General features: G+C 43.9%; 1 long non-coding RNA gene across 1 annotated transcript; it reads right to left on the bottom strand.

Moving 5' to 3' along the window:
- Positions 1-5,472: 5,472 nt before the first annotated feature.
- Positions 5,473-21,968, bottom strand: LOC134067461 (uncharacterized). The gene is made up of 3 exons (XR_009936508.1): positions 21,773-21,968; positions 7,457-7,574; positions 5,473-5,896 (listed from the first exon to the last, which is right to left on the bottom strand). It is a non-coding gene; the product is annotated as an uncharacterized LOC134067461 (long non-coding RNA).
- Positions 21,969-23,304: the final 1,336 nt, after the last annotated feature.

Genomic DNA, 23,304 nt, shown 5'->3' with positions numbered 1-23,304 from the left:
AATTAAAAGTGTCGCGATCACGGGCACCTCGAGGTTATGTCGAGCGGAGTAAGTGATCGTTTGTGCTCCATGCATGGCGCAACCCTCTCTGTCCTCCGCGGAGGTTTCCGGAAGCAATTCTTTAGCACGCTTGTTGGCTCTCCTCCTCCTCCCATTGTGTGGTGCTCTCTAGGGGCCCCTGATGTTTTATCTGAGGCCGATCCCGGGCCCGCCCCATCTGAACATCTCCTATACAGCTTGTCTTATCTTATCGCCAGTGTCATCTCTTTATCGCCCGCCATCCCATCCCGACCCGCAGCTCGTTAAAACTCTCAGACCGCTCAGTCTGCTTACTCTAGTGCCTGTCTCTGAACTCTGAAGCTGTTTCGCTTTGTCTTTCTTTACCACTCTCTTTCTCTCTCTCTCTCTCTCTCTTTCTCTCTCTCTCTCCCTCTCTTTCTCACTGCACGTCTGCACAGAGTGCTTATCCCTCTTGTGACTTTTCTAAATAAAAAAAAAAGATGTTTGATCACTTTAAAACATGACGACATGCTAATATCTATAGGTTCAGTTTCAGGAGTAAGTGTACATGTGCACACGTGTTTGTCTATCTCCAAGACGCACGCTCATTCCTCTCGCTGCTCACACTTATTTTCCTTTCTTTTCCTATCTATCTATCCCTCTCTCTCTCTCCCTCTCCCTGTGCCTCTCTGTCTCTCGCTCATTCCAGGGTCCTCTCTGCTCACAGCTGCTGATGGAAGGGCTTTGCCATATTCATCTACACGACAGGTGAGTCTACCCAGCTGCTACCTGTACCAACTACTCTCACAGCAGCTGTCTGTCAGCTAGACACACACACACACACACACACACACACACACACACACATACACACACACACCCCACACACACACACACAGACACACACACAGATACACACACATACACACACACACCCCACACACTCACACACACACACACACACACACACACACACATATTACATACATGCTGTACATACACGGATGAAACATGGCCATACATCCAGATGAAGACTTTTTTGCACACACAAAACATTTTTCCCAAAGAATACATTCTGATTACCTGCCTATATTCAGCCCTTGTGTGTTATCGTGTGTGTGTGTGTGTGTGTGTGTGTGTGTGTGTGTGTGTGTGTGTGTGTGTGTGTGTGTGTATTAGAGACAACGCAGTTGTATATTGTCATGTGTGCTCTCCGTCTCAGAGTTTTATTATCATTTACTGCTCAGTAAAAACCTTTAGTGAACTGACTTGGCTCCTTGTCCTGGGGCTGTAAAATATGGATGCTCTGTTCTGTGCATCACTGCGCAAGCAAACTTTCAAAAGCCCTGCCCTTCACGCAGATGGCTGCAGTCATTCCTTGTGCCTTTCCTTTAAAAAAAAAAAACAGTTTTTGCTTGAGGTGGAGTGTGTCGACTACCCAGAAATTGTCTCCTGTCTGCAGCCACTGTCCACCTGCCTCCTGGTTACCCCCCATCACCCCCCCCCACCATCACCCCCACCTCCCAGCCTGGTGCCCTGACCCCTCTCTCCAGATCCACGACCCTTTTGTCTTAACGGCGCGTGGAAAATGAACACACCCTAATGGCCCGTGCTAGTCTCCACTGCAGCCGAGCAAACGCTTGGGGGGGGGGGGGGGGGAGGGTAGGGGAGTTAGAGGGGGAGTTGGAGGGGGCCAAGGAAAGGAGGGAAGGGGGGGGGCAGATAAGGGAGGGGGGGGTGGGTGGACGAAGGGGCCAGGAGTGAGCAGCCCAGCTGGAGCACAAGCTCTACCTGTCCTCAACTCCACTCTGATGCACCTGCCACTGCACCCCCACCCCCACCCCCACACATCACAACCCCCCCCCACACACACACACACACCCCTTGCCTGGGGGTGAGTGTTCTGTGCCAGGCAGGTAATGGTGTAGGCTACACCTGCCAGGCTGAGCTTCCTCTAAGTAGACCCAGGGAAACAGGTGAGACGTTTCAGTTTCAGTCGTCAGCTGAGTTATTATCATGCGCTGTAAATCAATGGTTGTTTCACAAGTGTTACAGTGCTCATTAGTCTGATTAGATAGGACCTAATTTGAGGAACCGACTCCAACAGTTTTGCCAGCAGTTGGATAATTACAGTGCAGGGAACTTGACTTTGACATTTATCAGGTCCTTGAGTCTGGAGCAGAGCTTTACAAACAGCGTCACTCTGGGAGTCTGTGGCCATAAACTAATGGACATCCCCGACAGGTGTAATTGTTCTGCATAGCCTTCTGTTTTAAAAGCTTTGTGTGGTTCACAGGCTAGAACTCTGGGCCTTCAATGAGACTGCCCAGTGAAGCAAGGAGAACAACTGATGTCTTGGGTGGGTGGGTGAGTGGTTGACCATACGCAAGTGACCTGTGTTCTTTTTAGTAGTCCTGTTCATTAGTGGACACTATCATTAAAGGGATATTCCGCCCTTTTTGGAAATACGCTCATTTTCCACCTCCCCTCGAACAAAACAATCGATATTTACCTTGTTCCCGTTCATCCAGCCATTCTGTGAGTCTGGCGATACAACTTTTAGCTTCAGCCTAGCATAGATCATTGAATTGGATTAGACCATTAGCTTCTCGCCTGCTAGCTTCATGTTTAAAAGTGACTAAGATATCTGGTAATTTTCTCATCTCTCAAGTTAGAAAGTGCAATAAGACCAACTGAAAATTAAACCTGGCGTTTTTCTAGGCTGATTTGACATGGAACTACACTCTCATCTGGCGTAATAATCAAGGCAACTTGCACACTACTGGCACTGCTTGTTGTCTATGGGGAAATCTTAGTCACTTTTAAACATGAAGCTAGCAGGCGAGAAGCTAATGGTCTAATCCGATTCAATGATCTATGCTAGGCTGAAGCTAAAAGTTGTATCGCCAGACTCACAGAATGGCTGGATGAACTAGAACAAGGTAAATATCGATTGTTTTGCTCGAGGGGAGGTGGAAAATGAGCGTATTTCCAAAAATGGCGGAATATCCCTTTAAGCTTTTACCACCTTAAACAAGACATTTCAATAACCCCCCCCCCCCACACACACACACACACACACACACAGACACACACACACACACTTCTCTTTATTAAATATGAGACATTTTCCTCAAGATTGTATGAGGATTGAGGAAAGAGAGCTGTGGTTGAGTACTGCTGGAGAACACTTAGTTAGTACTCAGTTATTCTAGAGTATTCTCTCCCACAGAGTTTATGTCACCATTAGCAACTCATCTGCAGCCGTCCTTGAGCATGAAGTGGGGCCTGCGTTCATTCTTAAAACCACCACCTATTTGGAGTGCCTTGAGAAATGAGCAAGGTTCTGACAAAATCTCTGACTGAAAATGGAGGCTCTTCATCCATGTCAGATCGGCTTTGCTTTCAGTCAGTCAAGGACTTTCAGCAGCAGGATTTGCTGTCAATGGTTCGATATGGCTGATGAAAAGTATTTTTCAAAAGCTTTGAGGATGACTTCATTGGTAGGTGTGTGGAGCGCCACAAAGGGATGAAGGGTCTAGTCTGCATTGAGCTGCTTTGGGACACACTTGCTCTTTTCAAATTCGAACGCTGCGCTTGTGACTTCAAAGAGCCTTTCAGAGCCATGTCTACCATCTCAACGAGCTTTTTCGGGCCCTACCCTGTTTGTGAAAGCTGCCTTTGATTGGCGGAGTTTTGCCGCCACAATGGAGGAGACGTCTTTCATGGTGTCACAATGGGCCGGGAGGGCGAAGCCGCTGTCTCGAATCCTCTTGAAACCACCGGCAAGCTTTTCTAGCATAACAGTTCGCATAGCGCCTCGTGAACTGAAGATCTTTTAGCTGTTCACTGATATGTACTGTAGGTTATGTTCAAATGTATGTTCTGTATTCCATCAAAGTTTGACCTTTAACACACACGGTGGATTATCCTGAAATAACTTTATAAAAGTTGGTTACTTTTAATAAGATGCATAGAGTTTGTAGAAGTTTTTTTATTTCCAAATGTCAACAAAGAGTTAAGTTGACTCTTTCTCCCTCTCTCTTTCCTACCCCCTCTCTCTCTCTCTCTCTCTGTTTCCAACCCCCTCTCTCTCTGTCTCCCCCCCTCTCTCTCTCTTTCTCTCTTTCTGTCCCTCTCTCTCTCTCTCCCTCCCTCCTTCTTTCTCTCTCTCTCTTTCTGATTTCTCATTTCCTCCTCAGCCGCTCTGATGTAAAGTGTTTGCCGTTAAACTCTGTTTATCATCTCTGCTGATAGGCACAGCTTTACTACGGCTGCTGTGATTGCTGCCAATTGACTGCAGTGCCCCCGGAACGCAGATATTAATATTTGAACAACACAAAGGACAGTCTGTCTGACCCGAGCTGGTGGTGGTGGTGGTGGTGTGGAGAAAATTAAAATGAGAAAAAAAAGGAAATCAACTGTTTCCACCACCGAGACTTTCCATGGAAAGGTGGACACTCACCTCGGCTCCCGTGTGCGTGTTATCGCCCAATTCATTTGTGTGAGGGATGGAAAATATGATGGTGTTTTCATGTCCTGTGATAGGCCTATAGTTTATCACCCCGAGCTCATATCTCAGCGGCATGATATCATTAAAAAGGTTAAATGAAGCAGCGGCATTGCTTCCTGATGTGAAACCCATGTTTTTCTGACATCATACATTTTTATATTGTTCACATACGATAAAACAGTCAACAGTTCAAGTGCAAAATTGTTGTTGTATGCACATGCATGTGATTGGCGATCAAACAGCTCCAAATGACAAATACGACTTGAAATGAAAGTAAATAACAGAATAATAACACAAAGACCAGTCTTGTACATCCTGTGAAGGTGCCAGTTGCAGTGGATCCCCTGAAAACACAGAGCCCTGCTGGGCGTCATCATGGCCCTGAAGAAATAAAGAAGCGTGCTCGACACCTTAGTGCTTCAACTGGGTGCTTAAACTTTCTTGATAATAAATCGAAGACTTTGAAAATAAATGAAGCAAGCACTCAACAGTTTCTTTTGCTTTTTAATCGCCTCACAAACGTTTCGGGTTGACACCCTTCTTCAGTGTGAGATGTGGCGATTTCCCATCATCATCATGGCCCTGCCATCACATGTTGTGTCCAGAGTCCAGACGAGACGACAGGGAAGGGAACCCAAATATCTCCAGCCCCAGTGGTGAGAGCCAGCGCCTGAGGGCTGAGTGCACTTGACGGGTGGTGGTGGTGGTGGGTGGGGTAGGGTTGGTGTGGGGCGGGGGAGTTTCAGAAAACTCGACAGGAGGCAGGGGGGGTGTGCAGGCGTGGGTGCAGGGGCGGGATCTCGTTTAGCCAGGCATTGCTGTCCATGTTTGCGGTTGTCCCTGACAGCATCAGTGACTCCAGTCCAAACACAGCACCTGTGTTTGCTCTCCCTCTTTCCCCCCCCCACCCCCACTCCAACCCCCACACCCCAGCCCAACCAGCCACCCACCCACCCCCACTGCACTGGAGGAGATGGAGGGAGAGAGAGAGGGAGAGGGAGAGAGAGAGAGAGTGATGGAGGGACGAGGGAAAAAAAGAACAGAGCTCTGAGCTTGTCACATGGCGACCAGATAGCCCGGGCACCATGGGAATACAAAAGCCGGGCTTTTAGCACAGTTGATCATTAACGGCAGCCTTCCTTTTGTCCCAACACCCCACCGCCCCCGTTACCGCCGCCGCCACTGTCGCCGCACACAATCCCCTCCTTCGTGCGGCCGCTGGCGGCATCATCTCATCGGAGAGCGGCTCACGGAGAGGCGTGGGCAGAGACAGGTGAAACCCAGTATGCGTGTCCCCCCATGGTGCTCTCTGTGGTAGGGGCCATGGCTGTAGACGACAGGTCCCATCCCGGTCCCATTCTCTTGTGTGGAGTCAGTGCAGACCTGTGAGTTAAAGGAGAGACAGGGTTAACTCAGTAGACATGGCCTCAGTGAGTCAGGGTCATTTGTGCTGATGTTTTGCCAAAAAAAAAAGACAAAAATCTAAATTTGTGTGTTATCTGTTCTCTTGATTTATTAGGAATATTGTTTGTTTGTAAGGTCCATTTGTTTGGGTCACAAATGGAGTCTTCTAGATTCCAGATGATCTTGTAGCAGAATCTCTGCCATTGCTTGTGTCCCTCTACCTCACAATAGTTAATTAAAAAAGGGTTTAGGCTGGCAGTTGGCAATGTGAAAGACATCTCCAGGACTCCTTTAGCATTTATCCAAGAGGACTAAGAGGGGCAAAAAAGGGAAACCACAAAATAGAGAGAAAGAGGAACAGAATAGAGAAGCAGTAAACTGTCTCTTTATCTTCAACTATTTCATTTTTCTACTGAAGATTGAAAGGTGGAAAACACATTTTAGTTTAGTCTCTGTCAGCTGTCAACAACTTAAAGATGCCATTGTTGTTGTTGTTGTTCAGATGTTGCTGTTATGGTCAATGTTTTTGTCCCTTGTCCTTCCCTGACATCCTTTCTGCACACACACACACGTAAGCTGTCGCCTGGGTTTGTGCCGAGTGATAAGGAGACGCACGGCCACGCTCGGTTATCACTCGCCTCGAAAAGCTGCCCGACAAACAGCTGGCAAGGCTGAGACAGCGAGCAGATGCAGAGCCTGCAGCAAATCATTAACGCAGACACAGCCCATGTGTTTGAGGAAGGAGCAGAAAGGAAAAGCAAAAGTGGCCCATGTTCACATAATGCCAAACAAGCTGAGGCCAACACTGTTCTCTTCACAAGCCATAGGACTGGAGCACACTAGCAGTTTGAAGGGTGATGCCCACTGGCAAATTATAGTTTTCTGTCCGACTTCAATGATTTGAATAGCCTAGGAAAATCACATCATATCATTTTTTAAATATCATTTTTAAACCAGCTACATGGGCTGCATTCTGTAACATCCAACATTTTTATGGCAACTTGATAGCGGTTATTCATTTTTGAATAGAAAGATGTGTTATAATGACAAGAATATACCACCACACATTTTGCACACATTATTTTCCGCAGCAAGGTTTCTTTGATATTGCATTTAGCGCTCAGTGGTCACACTGGCCCTTTTGCATTATGCTGCAGTGCAGACCCGCGAGCAGCATACACACATTTACGTCATTGTGTGTATGTTTGTTAACCCTGCACTCTCGTGATAAGAGGCCATTAAGGTCACTGGAGAATACATCACTGTCTAGTGCTGACATCACCAGACTAGGCACCCCACTCTCAGCCCAGCCCGAGTGCTCTCAACATCTCTGCTCAACAGCCAAAAAGGGCAAAAAAAAAAAATGACTTGGAATTAAATGGAACCATAAATCCGTGGCCGTGGTCAGGAGGGAAATAAATGGAGCTCGCGCAGCGGGACTGGAAGAAGCCCCTTAAACAGAGGTGCGGTTCAAACAAAGGTGCCTGTCGGAGTGGTGCAGGTAAAAGACGGATGGCTGGTTAAACATTGCAGGCATACCTGGCCAGTGCCATGGGCCGGTCACAGTCACACACTGAGGGGACATTGTATGGACGGAGCAGGTCCTTCCTAATCTCTTATCTACTGCCAGTATCTTCACCCAAGGTGCTGCCATGTCCTGAACAAAAGAGCAGAACATGTCTTTAAAGAAATTTCCATATTTTTTTGCATCTTATCTGTTTAAGCAGCACACTCTTCTATTTTTTTCCGTTACCATAAAGCAATGCACTTGAAAATAAAGAGTATTTATTGTATTACTGTTTTGATTGCAACTATTTAAAATGTAAAAGAAAGAGACTGAGGTTGGGTAGGGGTGCACATTTAAATCATGAAAAAAAACCAGCTTAACATTGTAGTCATTTAATCATGTAAAATCATAGTTTCTAACAGCTAAACAGTGTACACATTTTGTTTTGTTTATGTATTAGGCTGAATAATGATTCACATCACAGATACTTTGGAAATGTCATCATTTCATCATCTCATTTGACATGTTTGGAAATACCCGCAGTATTCACTGTTTACCAGGTCAAGTCAGATAAAAGTGTGTGTTTTTAGCTGTTTTCTCAATACGTGTTTTATTGATATCGATGGCCCACACATTCTGTATGCCAACTCTATGTGTCAGAAAATGACCTTGCCTTTTACCTTGCCTTGCTACATTTCTATCTTAAATGGTATGGTCCAGTAAGGTCCAGAAATACAACCAAGGTAGAATATGTTCTAAATAACATAATTAATAAATTAATGTCCAACGTGTTTAACATTTTGGGATAGAATTATGCCATGTTTTGTAGATAGCCTGTATTCTTGTAAATACCTAAAACATGTTTAATCCCAAGCTATTAAAATATTCAGACTTCAAAAACTGTTTTCATTTTCAAACACTTATCTTTCACAACAAAGGTGAACTGTGATTGCTTGTTTATATAGATAACACATTTTGGACAAACTTTATCTTTCCCTACACATAGATCAATTGATTTTGATAATGGAACTGAGTGTGTGACACTTCTTTTAAATACTGATGATTGATTAACATTTAATCGTCCCATTTGACTTATCTCCCTTTGTCTGCCTGACCAAAGGTACATTTATGAAAAAACTGGGCTTCTCAACCATACATCTTTGTTATTGTTAATGCTGTTATTTCTGCAGGAAGAACTTCTCAGCTATAATTAGAATGTGTTTTTTTTCTGGTGATAATGTATAAAACATTTCTTTACACTGAAATAATTTTTCTGGTTCTGATTATAGTGACAGAGTAAATTATATTTGTACTTATTTTGTTATTTTTCTATAAATTATGTAGCAATTTCAACAGGATAATTTGCTGAGGGGGCACATTTCTGTGGCCAAATTCTGTACAACTTCACTGATGCTTTCCATATTGTGTACATAATAATGAGAATTCCCATAACTCCTGTATACTTCTATATCCAATGTCAGATGTGACTCAGTTTCCACTAGCAGTTCTACGTTCTGTAAACTGAAATCTGGTTGCAGAGTAATTGCCTCAGGAGATATACTGTAGCTTCCAACTCATTTTCTGAAAACTCAATTCAGTATCAAGACAATATTTTTTAAATGCCAATCAGGCAACTTCTTATGAATTGTTATCATTAGGTTATCAAAGGGCATACATAACCATAAACACTAAAATGTATTCATGTGGATTCAAACATTCACAAAATGTAAATATATATTATGATCTAAAAATGTAGAGTAATGAGCATTTCCGTTAAGATTTTAGGGAAAATAAATGGTGTTTGAATGACGCATGATAATTTTATGCGATGTGTTTCTGTCATAGTCAAAGAGAATGAAATTAGGTAAGAATAAGAAATTAAGGCCAAATGAATCTTTAATGACATGTTGACATAAATTATTGTTTAGCTTAGTTTTTTGTGTAGCCATAAACTATGAAATATCATCATTACTTTCAACTGAATACCATGACCAAGAATAAACATGTTTTTGTTTAATCAACCAAAGTGCATTAAAATAAGTAATTTCTATTTAGCAATTCATTTCCATAAATCTGTTGATTTCAACTTCATGATTATTATATTGCAATATAATATTGTAACATTAAGATTATAGTGGGGCACACATAAATATTTTGCAATAATGAGCATAAATCAGAAAATCAATCTATTTCTTGTTTTTATTTCTGTAGTGGAATCTCATTTAGGAATGTTTTTTTTCTGTTGCGTTACCCTAGTAACTGCTGAAAAGTATGCTGTGTTACACAATATTACTTTCGTGTGAAATGGCTGGATAATTTCCCTGGACATTTCAGGCTCAGATATCCAAAGAGCTCTCAGACTAAATCAATGGACGGCAATGACTGCAAGGACAAAACACTTCCACGTTCTGTAAACTGAAGCCTGGTTGCAGAGCAATTGCCTCAGGAGATATAGCTTCCGACTCATCTTCTGAAAACTCAATTCAGTATCATCACAATATATATTTTTAATACCAATCAGGCAATTTATCATTATGAAATGTTATAGCACAATGGAGTTTGGCAATTGAAGATTATCAGGCTCAGATATCCACAGACCTTGAAATGACTACAAGGACAAAACTCATTTCACAAAATTTCACTAAAGGAAAAAAAAACACAGCATGGCCTCATGTATGCTTTCACCATCCACTGTTTTGTGTTTTGCTTGTTCTCAGGCTGTATCCGTGACACGGTCCGGCCCCACGGCAATCCCAGAGATCCCTGCGTTTCATCTCGTGTGACTCATTCATTTTTAAGCACTCTGAGTTTTGCACCAAGTCCGCCTCTAAATCTCACACTCATAAATCACGCAGGCCACGCTAACTTGAAGAAGTGCTGAAATGCCATGAACAGAGCTTTACTTCAGCGCCAGCCAAGCGTGATGCTGCACCCGCCCCACACGTCGATTCTCACCGGGGCCCGGCGAGAGAGAGCGAGGCGGCAACCTGCCCCCACCTGATGCTGCTGGTCGTGTTGAATCCAGCTTCACTGAAATGTCTGTCTGTTTCAAAACATGCAATTACCAGTCACAAAGGGCTGACAGCCCTCCCGATGCACGCCTGGCCTCATTACACGGTCTTTTGAAAGCCAAAGAGCGCGAGGAGGAGGAGGCCTTCCCTCTCTGAGGTCCTCACATACTGTACAGCCACCGCCAAGGCCAGGAGTCGACCTGCTGCACTGAGGCTCAAAAGCCGTCCGCTAAATTAAAAACAACATGTTTGTTTAACTAAGCATCACGAGCAAAGCTTATGGTTCCTTGTGACAAGTTTAATTTGCAGTTTGTTGTCTTATTGCCTGCCTTCTCTTTCTGAATCCCACTTCATGGCAACAGGCTTGTTAATCTCACGCTGCGAAGCAACCTTGACCAAAAAAAAATAAAAAATAATTAAGGGATGATCAAAGGCCCATCGACATAAAGTGATGTTATTGTGAGACGCTTCATTCTAATGACTGTCTGCGGAAATGAACCTCTCATTGTGGAGAGCTTTGTGATATCCCGGTGATCCCCTCCCCTCTCAGGCGTATTATGCAGCGCTGTCTTATCCAGGCTCTTTGAAACATGATAAGGTTGTAATGGGCCTTTCTTACACTTGGCTAATCAGCCCCTCTTTGTGTCTTAAAACCTGCCTATAATCACTGGCCTCCCCAATCCAATTAATGTATGCACCCTGTCTCCCCCCCACCCTCTCTCTCTCTCTCTCTCTCTCTCTCTCTCTTTCTATCTATCTCTCCCTCGCTCTCTCTCTCTCTCTCTCTCTCTCTCTCTGTCTCTGTGCGAAAGACACCCTTTGCAGTCTAAGGAGCTTTGAGACAAAAGGGAGGGACAGTAAGCAGAGATCTGACAGCAGTGGGAGGGGACGTCTGACGAAGATCTGCTTAAACTGTCTCCCGACATGACCACTCACCAGGACACCAGCTCCAGCACCGCAGGTTAGACCCCCGCATTGGGGTGGCATCCACTTGGACCCCTTCAGTCCTGGCAAAGGTGCTCTTCATGCTGGCGCTTCAGTCTCTGGTGTAAGATTGCGTGATGTCGTACCGTCACACCGGTGTGTTTGGAATGTTGGAAAATTAACATTCTAAAGAATGTCTGGGTTCATTGAATTCTACATAGAATTTTAGAACATTGAATTGTTGCGGAATGGAATCTTGTGTTAAAATGTTCAAAACCCACCCTTTTAAAGGTTAACTCACAGGGGAGGAATAAAACCTGCATACATAATTGCTTTTCTCTGTGTATGATGATGAAGCAGTGCACAAATGATGCCAGCCCTCAAAGCACACTGACTACACTGGTCACTCTGACGTATACTCAGCTTTTCTAGTGCATGAGTATGGAAAGTAGAGCCATTTGAGTTATGTTGAATGACTGGATGAAAATCTAATGATCCCCTATGGAATTATGAACCTGTAAAAATCCCAGGATGTCCAAGGAATATGTCGGAGGCGAAACTCACTCAGGGCGTCACACGTTATGGCTGAGCTGGGAGCTAAGCCCTGGTGTGCTCACCCGGGGTGGAGAAGGGGGTTGGGACGACGCTTGTGTATTGGTAAAGCTTAGTGTAGGTTGCATTCTCTCCTTTGTGATTCAATGTGCTGTTTTCCAGCCCACCTAATGAGAATATTTGAGCATTTCTCTGCTTTTCTCATAAACTTACTGGACCAAGTTCAGACACACACACACACACACACACACACAAACAAATATAACCACCACCATCCCACCCCCCATTCTCCGAGACACACACACACACACACACACACACACACAAACTCACACACACACACACACACACACACACACACACACACACACACACACACACACTCAAACACACACTAGTACAAAATACAACAGGGACGGATCACTTTAAAGGTGCCGTAAGAGTGGCCATCGTGACCGCAAAGGCAAACCTGGCCGCACAAAAGAGCCCACGGACGGCGCTCTCAGCAGGGCTGTCCTTTCACTTTATTTGCCCTCTCTCTCCAACTCGTTAGACTGTTTGAGTGTCAAATCATTACTCCCCTTCTCTGAAGAGCTGTCAACAGTATTCAAGAGAGGGCCATACAAGCCATCTTTGTTAGCTTCCTAAACTGAGTTCAATGATTAAATGAACATCTCATCCACAAAATCTGTGCAATCAATGAGATCCTCTTCTACTATCTTTTCATTTTCTTTCAAGAGTCGTTCAGGGGCCAGATTATTCCAGAATGAAAAGAAAATGAGTGCAACTACAGTCATGTAGGAAACACAGCGCAGCGATATATCTTGGAAGAGGTTTCTGTATTTATTCCATATTCAAGGCTGTTTCTCCGACAGATGACAGCAGTGGCTTTGATAAGCCTGCAGGCTGTGCTCCCTCACGTTCCGCGGCCAGACCCACACAGAGGGGGTCAGGGGACTGTTTCTCCGACCGAGGCGCCCCTCGTGTTTTTCCAGACCACGGAATGTGTCTCCTAAACGAACGCACATGCAAAGGTGACCGTCGGCCATCCTAGATACAAGGGGACGATAAGGGTGCACAATTGCGGCGGGCGAAAAATGTGGCATGGCACGCAAAGACAGATAAATGACCATACAGTACGTCGCACAATGGGAATTAAACGCATAGGGCAGCTGGGCTCTTATCTGACTAAGGGAAGAAACTGGGCAACAAAGGGAGGCTAAGACTAAGAGGCTTGATGCATGGGAAAGCCATGGGCTGGCCATTGTGACTGCCCTTCTGCTGAGCAAATAGTCCAAACTGTTCATTCCCCATCTCCCATTCTCTCGCCGGCACATTGTTTGTGTCCTTGCATTTCATTCGGCGAGGAAGATTGCTCTCAGAGCCAGTGAGCAAACAGTCTAGAAAGGAGCCGGCTATCTTCTGCTGTTCCCAGGAGAACTAGCATTTTTATTTCGGCTCCAAGCTGTCAAAGGATTGGAGAGTGGATGTCAGGAACCTGAATTAATTGCTTTAAGCCGGGGAGGGGGAGATGGCCGCGTTTATCACCAACTGTTCAGGAAAATGCTTCTTAGCAATTATGTGTTCTTCTTCAAGCAGGGGCCTCCGAATTGACAGGCATGTCTATTGTGGTTAGAAGGGCCAAATTTCCTTTTCAGCGATCTAAATAATGTTTTGTTTTGTTGTTGTTGTTGTTGTTATCAGGGCTAGAGTAATGATTGTTGGACACAAGCAATTTGGACCCCATGGAGAGATAAACAACTTATGACAGACATTTCCAGTTTTCATCACCGTGTTAAATTATTGTGCTAAAACAGAGAGATTTGTGGACTGATGGGGCTTACAGATATGTGTAAAACTGGTCAATTCGACCAGTTGGTGATTTGGGTCGCGAGAAGCCAAAATCTCTATTCTACAAGCCCTTGGTTTCACCAAACTCCCATTCATGACATTTGCTCCCTGCATGATGGAGGCTCAACCCCAAATGTAGCCATTACTGTGTGATTCATTCGGTGCCGGGGGGGCAAATGCCAGAAGCATCAAATGAGACAGCTGTTTCACTGGCATTGCTAGGCTACTCTTTCTGCGCTAGTTAGGGCCAACTGTATGCTATTCCAATGGTTGTTAGGGTTCACACAAACAAATCTGCCACACAAACATCATAGCTTCTATCTATGACACACATTACAATGTTGGTGTTGTTGTTATTGTTGTGTTATTGGTGTGTTGCTTTTAATGCTGTTGGCAGGGTTCTTTAAGTTCCTACAAATGTTCTTTGTTTGCTAGTAAAGCCACATATTGTCAGAGACAGATACTTAATAGGTTCAATTTAAGATAATGTTGGCTAATAAGGCAGCCAACACATTAAGTAGTGAAAGAGTTTAGCACATTGCTGTTGGTTTTGAGATAAAGTTGCATCCGAAATGAGACCCGGTGTCCATTGGTGGGAGCCTTGGAAGGCCATCTCTGTACGTGAGCTCTGTAGTGCGCATTAAATTGCAACTGTGTATGAAATGGACTATATAAATAAAGTTGCCTTGCCTTGCCTTGCCTTGCCTTGCCTTGTCTTGCCTTGCCTGTATGTGTGGATAACAGCAGGTCCTACAGTGTGGGATTCAGGTTGGTCCCATAACAAATTGTCTTCTAGGAAGGTGTTTTTCTAACGTTGTTATGACATAATGTTGCACAACGCAGTGCCCTGTACTGGCCTTGGGGTGTGTTGAAATAGGCAAAGTGTAGCGGCGTTCTTCACCTACAACCGTTTTTACCCCCTGGTGCACTTCGAGCAACGGGCAGGGGCGGATTTGCATTTTAAAACCAATAATGATCACCTGCATGTATAGCGAGCCCACACAAGGTTGGGGCGTTCGGTATGGATTAGCTCTCCCCAAATTGCCTCTCATAAGCACATCCTCATGTGCAATCAATCTGCCCAGGGTATCCATCAAGCGGGCACACTCAATGGATCCATGACACCGCCTAAGGCCTGACTAATGCTTTGTTTTTTCATGTACAGATGACTCAATGGATTATTTGCATTGGCGGTGTACGAGAATGGTCTCTTCGGAAATTGACCTTTGATGACTGATGAGGGGTGCCTCTCCTCTCCTCTCCTTTCCTTTCCCTTCCCTTCTTCTCCTCTCCTTTCCCTTCCCTTCTTCTCCTCTCCTCTCCTCTCCTTTCCCTTCCCTTCTTCTCCTCTCCTTTCCCTTCCCTTCTTCTCCTCTCCTCTCCTTTCCCTCTCTCTCCTTTCCTTTCCTTTCCTCTCCTCTCCTCTCCTTTCCTCTCTTTTCCTCACCTCACTTTGTTAGATATAGAGGATGTGAACAGTGAACTGAGAATATCTGAGTTAAACAAGTCATTTACTTCTCTGATCAGTGAGCAAGTCAGTTTATCACCCTATATGTAAAGTGATCTTGACCGACAATTGCCCTTGCATTGATTGAAATCAAGTCAACTAATTCAGAGTTGCTATCATCGTCGCCATGCTCTTTATTTTGCTTCTCTAGTCAAATACCTTTTCATATACTATACATGACTTCACATGCTGACATGTGCCGCCATTTTAAACTTGATTTAACAGGAAGGCCTCATTAAGTTCTCGATTTGCTCTTTGTCACCATTCTAAACACCACTCTGGGGAGATGTCTGTGGCAAATTGGAAAATAAGGGGAATCCAATCATAGCCCATAAATCTGCTGTAATCGCAACAAGGGCGCCTGCTTAATCTGACAGAAAATTGAATTAGCCCCCGCTGGCGAGCGGCTGTCAGCGCCGAGCACACGAGGGTTAAATGGTGTGTGCCAGGGGAACACTTCTGCTGACGGGGTGACGGACCGCCGGAGATGCACACACTCCGTAATCTGCTCCACCTCACAGCAGACACTGGCCCCGGCTTTTCAAGGCAGGCTTCCGCCAGACGCGGGTCCCCGCGAGATAAATGTTCGCCGCCGTTTATATGGGATTAAATTGAGGATTAATGTAATGGGAGTTCAGGCATGGGAATTCATCTGGAGGCAGACTTGAGGTGCCCTACAAGAAGGGGATTTTAGTTTGATTTCTCTGAGGACTCTAGAGGGAGTGTGTGTGTGTGTGTGTGTGTGTGTGTGTTTGTGTGCGAGTATGTGTGTGTGCTCACGCTAAGAAGTGTGTGTGTGTGTGTGTGTGTGTGTGTGTGTGTGTGTGCGTGTGTTTGCAAATCTCTGTTTTCAGTAAGTGCGATGATGATGATGATATGAAGAGTGTGGGTTCCAGGCTTTAGGTCTTCTTCGCTACTGAATAGGCTCGTGACAATGGCCCCAAATTTGAGAGATACCCCATACCGGAGGTAGAACTAAACCAACAATAGAAGTAGATGTAAGGAATTTTAGCACATGAAAATGAACGGCAGCACCAGCGGCACTGGACACAGCTCTCTGCATGCAAATGAAAGGGCCAATCAAATTAAACAGAAAACTAATAACACCAATCATTAAGCAGTACATATGAATGCTCCTTTGTCTTTGCATTTTTATTTAGAAACATGTGTGCTTCACTTTTGCTAAAGGTTGTTATATATATTTGCTTTAATTGCACCCCTCCCTTGTGAGCTCCTGAAGCATTGCGGGTGGGATTGTTCACCGCTCGGTCCGAGCCACGATGATTGTTTCCCTTCGACCAAGCCAGGGCTGTGTACAAGCACCAATGATTGTTTTGTGTGGGATTACATTACAATCCCAGAACTTTAAGTGTGAAAACGCTGCATCTATTTCCATCAGCCTACGGTGGAGAGCTGTGCTATAATACTCCATTCCTGGAACAAAAACAAAACAAAAAAAACTCATGAATGTTAAAGTGGCGCGTCTGTACCTAACATGCATTGCTGGTGTCACTGAAATGGGAGCACTCACCTTCAAAACAGCCCTCGTACACGAGGCGAATTGGACAAGCCACGGAGAGAAATAACCTTTCCACTTTTGAGCATCCTTGCATGGAGAACACATGCAGGACAGAATATTATGTGGCCTGTCATTCACGGAGCCTCATTGGGGGCAGCTGGCCTTGTTTGCTTTAAGCCGGATGTGGAGATTGGTTTGGGGGGGGGGGTCTAAATGAATCGCCAGAGCATGCTGTTTGTGGCCTTCATTAACTTTTAATGACTTGTGTGTCCTTGTGGAGGCTGGACAGACGAGGCACTGGCGAGGGCGACGGAGAGACGTTGGCACCTATATGCTGCACATGTGTGTGTTAATGTCTACACTGGGCAGAGACGCGCGACACAACACACAACAACACCAGCGGAGATGTGTCCAGTGGCGGCGGTCCTAATGCAGCAGGCCCAGAGCCTCATCTGTCCACCACAGGCCACCAGCCGGACGCGTCGGCGGCACGGAAAACGGAGCCCGGAGCTCGCTGGATTATTCCCAATCCGTCGCAAGCGGGAACAGGGGGGGCGTTTGAAAGATGAAGAATTCCAAATGAACCTTTCCTGTCCCAAGAAACTGGACAAACACGGACAGCTCTGCTCATAGCCCGACCGATGTAAATTGTCGTGATTCATAATTTAGATGAATAATAAGGCGTCTAGTCTACCTGCATGGCTGAGCACACCTGTGTTATCTCGCTGACTAACCAGAGAAATCTACAGTACCTGCCGAACATGCCCGAGCCGAGTCTCTCTCTCCAGGCACTTACAATTCCTATCATCTCCCTGGCCTGTCTGCTGCTAGATTAGGCCACCCTACACCCTACTACACCCTCCTCCTCCACCCTCCTGTGATTTGATTAACCATCACAGGGAAATGTTATAAAAATACCAAAACATCAGCGATCGAGGTGTTAACAGCGTCAGGGCGACCAAACGCCAGCGGTGCACTGCACGCAGGTAATGTCAGGTGTCAAAACGGCTGCGTTTGAAACCCCTCCTGACAGAAGTGTGAGACGGGCAGCCGCCCTGTACTACAGTACGCCGCGGTGCGGCGCGGGCACGTTTGCGGCACAGGGCGCTCAATCAAGTGCCGTGACTGAGTGGCACCTCCTGGGCGGCCCGGCCGGCTTGTCATGGCCTGTCCTCACTCCTCACAGGGTGAGACATCCACGGGCTGGAATTTTCGCACCGTGCTGTTACGGTAGTGAGGAATCCTCTCTTACCTGCGCCACATTCTCACCACTCACTCTCTCTCTCTCTCTTTCTCTCTCTCTCTTTCTTTCTACCCCCCCCCCCCCCCGTCGTTCCCTGACCAGTGTTTATGGTCGCCTTGGCCTCTCCTGTGTCCTGTCTGACTGATTTCCCTAAAAAAGAGCGAGAGCGTTTGTCCTGTGATGCAGCAGAATCTGCAGCATTTCTAAACGCTTTGCTTCTCCCAAGTCATTTTGGAGGTCACTTCTCCCAGTGCATTTGCTGCATGACAATCTCGGCATTTGAAATGCAAATGACCCTGAGAACAGTGCTCTGCAATCTCACCCTCTTGTTATCTAGAGCTGTCCCTTTAGTGGACCCTGAGATTGGGACAAGCATCCCACTGATCACGCACAGAGCACAACATTGGTTGTGTGGGCTGTTGTGTCTCACTGAAACATTTTGTACTACAGGCTTAAGTGCATCTAGGAGCAAATACGGAAATATTTGTACATTTCTCTGCTTTTTTCATAAACTTACTGGGCCAAGTGGGCGCACACACACACACACATATACACCCTACAACCCACCAACTTGGTAAGGTTTAATGAATTAAATGCAACTTAAAGCAACTGTAATTGAACTAACTACATAGCCTTTAAATAGCTGTTCTCACCTTCAAAAGTGTATGTATGCATTATTGATTTTTTTCCTACTATGCATTATATGTTTCTAAATTCTTTCTTAATGGATATTTCATCAACTATTTTTGGCATAAATTGGAGGTTTGCATTCAATGGGATCTCATTTATTCTAATCTTCTAAATATTGTGTTTAAAATATTATATTGTGTATATTTGGTAGAACAAATTTACATACATCACTTGATGTATCTTTTATTCTTTTATCACCTGCATTTAAGTTAAATAACTCAAATCAGATAGGCCTAAATAAAATAAAATAAAATAAAATTGCATTCTGTTCCAAACAAGAGACAACACATGCGTAAAGGAGAGTGGTTTGGAAAGAAAACTAAGTATGCCTCACTACTGGTGAGATTATTATTTTCTGAAAAATAATATCAAACAAAACTCTTGTGTGTTTTTCCATTCTCAGTTATAAGCTGGTCTCATAAACACGCGTTGACTTGTATATTTAACAGGCATGTGCAGCATTTCAGATATGAAATTAAAGTTAGCCTAGACAATCCCATGGAAATTATTTGAAATAAATACTCTTGATTTGATGAGTCTGTTAACAAGTTGTCACATTTATGTTTTCGTCACTGATCCCTGGTTTGTCTTCTCGTGCGAGTGCGTGTATCTCACTAACAACACTCTGTCAACATTCAGAGTTCAATACTGACTATCACAACAAAACACGCTTCACGTAGGCTACTGGCGCTGTGTGACAGCACTTGTCGCTGGCCTGTATTATGCTGAGATGAAATTTAACAAGAAACAAAATACTAAATGAACATGGTGAAGGCGACCTTTAAATTGTAGGCCTAAATTATTCTTACTAAGCTACAATAAATAGCCTATGTAGACTATTTTTACATAGCAATAATAGTTAACCTATGGGCACGTTCGACAACATTTTGCTGCTGTTTGAAGGGTTCATTAAAATGACGCCTGAGAATACATGAAATTTGACCACCTTCAATATATTCTACGAAATCAAAGAAGTAGGCCATTCTCACAAAGCATATTATTACTATTATTATTATTACTATTATTATTATTATTATTATTATTATTATTATTATTATTATTATTAGGCTATTATTATTTAATGTTCTGTCTATGTAGGCCTACCGCGCATTGACAAAAGTGCCCTTTAAGAGTTCCACGAATGGCTTTGGGTTTTGACTTTGTTGTCCTTTAATATACTGTGGGATGGCAGTTTCCCTTGCTAAGATATGGGATTAGGAGTATTTGGTGTGAAAGAGGAGTTAAGTCGGGATAGTGTGGACGGTCCCACCCCTGCAATAGGCTAAAGCAGAATTACAGCTTGTAAGATCGGTATCCCGCGATCACCCAGGAGACAGTTCTACTTGGGTGTTCCAGACCCTGGCAGACCCACCGAAAACTGTTGGTGACTTGGCCTATCAAACAAAAGACATACGACAGCCTGTCAGATACCCTTGCCATTTGAAATGGACAGCCCTTGATATACCGAATGTCATGCGGTATATTTGTGCATTCTGTATTTCTGGCTACACGCAGGTTTGGCCCATGTGGAATTTCCTGCAACGCACGCCATAGGCCTAGCGATGATAAAAGGGAAATAAACTAAGAACACTTTGCTACAGTGGCTGATTAACAGTCTCACAGTCTTGCAACCCTACACTGTTCAAATTATACATTAATGCTAGGCCTATAGCCATTCTTCAAGCCATTGCAGCATCCGTTTCCACTTGGTATTATTTCAGGAGACACTGACTTCCTTTCTAACACACCTTCGATGGCATTTTTTTTGCTATGCCGAACCGACATTAGGAAAACTATCTAGATCATTTGGAAATGCGCCATTACGCAAAGTGGGTTCATGGAAAGAAATGTAATTAATTTAGTTTACCAACATAATCTCCATCTCCATAAAATCTCCATCGCTGTTGCTATAACAACACATGTTCCCCATGCTCATGTCTTTCCCAGTGTTGGTATGTGTGTGGTTGAAAGTAACCCATCTCCATCCTGTTCACGAGGCGTCCATTGAATCGTGGTCTAACAAGCACATTTAATTGCATAAAATTGTCTGTATGGAAAACATTTGCACAAAATTATTTATGGGAAATTCTAGCCTATAGAAATTAAGGACGGTCCCGTGGGAAACTAGAATGTACTTGGAGACTTTCATCAGTTCAAGGCTAGCCTGCAATTTCCCTTAACCAAGATTATTTAAGACATTCGTGGAGTTAAAGCACGACTGTAAACGGTAAAACGTCCATTTATAAAAGAAAAACATGCCACTATTATGACAAGAAAAAATATATTAGGCCTTCAATAATACCACATTATTATTATTATTATCATTATGATTATTATTAGTAGTATTAGTATCATTATTATTATTATTATTATTATTATTATTATTAATAATAATAATAATAATAGGCCTAACTCATGGTGATACATTTGAGTAGGCTAAAAATGTATTTTCCCCCTTCTAAGCATAGCTAGAATTCATTGATTCATCGAAACAATACTGATTCGTGCAGGTTTCATTTCTGAGAAGCATCTTCAATGGGGGAAGCATCGACTGAATAGACAACCCCACCTTGACAAATCCCGCATTCAGAATAGCATGGACAAAACATTTCGGTGTGCAACAAAGAGGAGCAACATAGATAGACAAATCAACTCCAAAAGCGATGCCGCGTTAGCAAAAGACGTCGCTTGCTAACGCAAAGGTTCCAGTACACGGCACAAGGAATTATCCTACAAGAGCGTAGAAATAAGTGTGCCTTCTCTGCTCCATCGGGAACATCAATCAGCTGGAGTAGCTCTCTGACACGCCGCTGAATGAAGCTAGAGCAACGAGGCACCCTCGCCACAACCCCTGCAAATCGCCCTGTCTTTGAACCAGATATAACTTCAGTCATGAAACTCAATGGGGCCTCTTGGACCTTATGCGTTAGCTCATCGGTTATTTCCTCAAAGCAATACCTGAAGCCAGTTCATCGCTCGCCGCGCCCTGCACTCCAAACTTTAAATTGAAACAAACTTTTTTCTTCGAAATATACCATGAAATAGTCTTACCTGATAAGTGCAGCATATTGGAAAGCAACCGAAGACCGACTAAAGAGCCTCGCCTGCAGCCGTCTGCATAGAGCTTGGAGGCATCGCGGCATTTATTTGAGCTCAAACTCTGTCACTGTTGACTTTAGCACAAAGCAAAGATTTCACTGCCCCGCTAGTTTAAAAAAATGATTATTTTAGCGAGATATCGATCAGTGTGCTATAAAAATTCAGCCTAGCATTATGTCTAAAATGAAGGCAGCAAAATTTAATATCTGTGTAAATTTGCTGAGATGTGACGTCCTCCTATTCAAAGTTTACACTCCCACAATTTGGCCCTCCATGTACACATCCTATAAGTATTAATACAACATTTCATTGTTTACAAGCTTGTGTTTACCCTCAGATCACGAGTATAAAATAGGCACAGGGAACGGGACTAAAGCATTCATTTATGCTGAGGCAGGGGTTTTCAGAGAAATGTAAAAACATGGGGCTTTCTGCACGTAGCATTATAGTGATGGAGAGAAGCTGATCAGAGTCTCGACGACTCCCTTGTCACCGCTGGGACAGGCTCATGACGGCTGCCAGAGAGTTGTGTGATTTTATTCAGGGTGCCTTATCAGAGAGGATCACTTTTAGGAGTGGCACTAGTTTCTAAATACCCTGAAGACAATGAGTTAGTGCTGGGGAGCCGTGTAGATAGGGCACCACACTGGAGCGCCTTTGTAGTCAAATGGAACCCCTTCCAAGCCACCATTCTCCTCCGCCACAGGAGCCTTTTATGTGATAATGAAACAAATTTCTTTCCCAGATCGCCACTTGTGTCTTCTTCAAGGGCAGACAGGCGACAGAGGGGATGCGGGGGTGTTTTGATAGTTGTTCTATCCGAACTAGAACTAGAGGGCTACTGCTATTATGATAACTATGATTAAAAAATAAAATCCGATGGAATTGGGATGTTATTATTCATCCTCTAATTATAATATCTAATATTATAATACCATGGCAATACCATTACTACCAATAATACTAGTATACTACCATACTAGTAGTATACTACCATTATTATTATTATTATTAATAATAATAATAATAATAATAAACAGTTGTCATCATCATAAATGTTATGTCCGACCATTTTGTCATGCCTGTAAGCAATCATGTTGCATAATCATATCTCATTGACTAGACGTGCAAATATAGACTACATTAGACCTACTGTAACAGAACTAAGCTTTGTGTGGTGCGCACTGCGCTTATTTCCTGTGCTCACTGATTTTTTGGTGTGCTTCTATTTCCTGTGTTTATATTCACATTGCTGTTTCATGCATGGGTTGATTTGTATGGACTAGTGCCCGCATATGTTATCACCTATTTTAATTGACATCTTTAAAGTGACAGATGTGTTGAGTAGCCTATGTGTGATGGTCAATGTGTGCGTCTATTTACGCTGTTAACCGATTGTAGAAAAATATGAGGATATTTGTCTTGTAGTGTGTCTAGGCTATGAGATTTTCTTTATATTTTCTTTGTAGTTGAAAAATTCCCTG

The sequence above is a fragment of the Sardina pilchardus genome, chromosome 20, assembly GCF_963854185.1.
Source record: "Sardina pilchardus chromosome 20, fSarPil1.1, whole genome shotgun sequence".
NCBI classification, from domain to species: Eukaryota; Metazoa; Chordata; class Actinopteri; order Clupeiformes; family Clupeidae; genus Sardina; species Sardina pilchardus.
The sequence above is the reverse complement of the archived record's forward strand: the minus strand, read 5'-3'. Positions and strand labels throughout refer to the sequence as shown.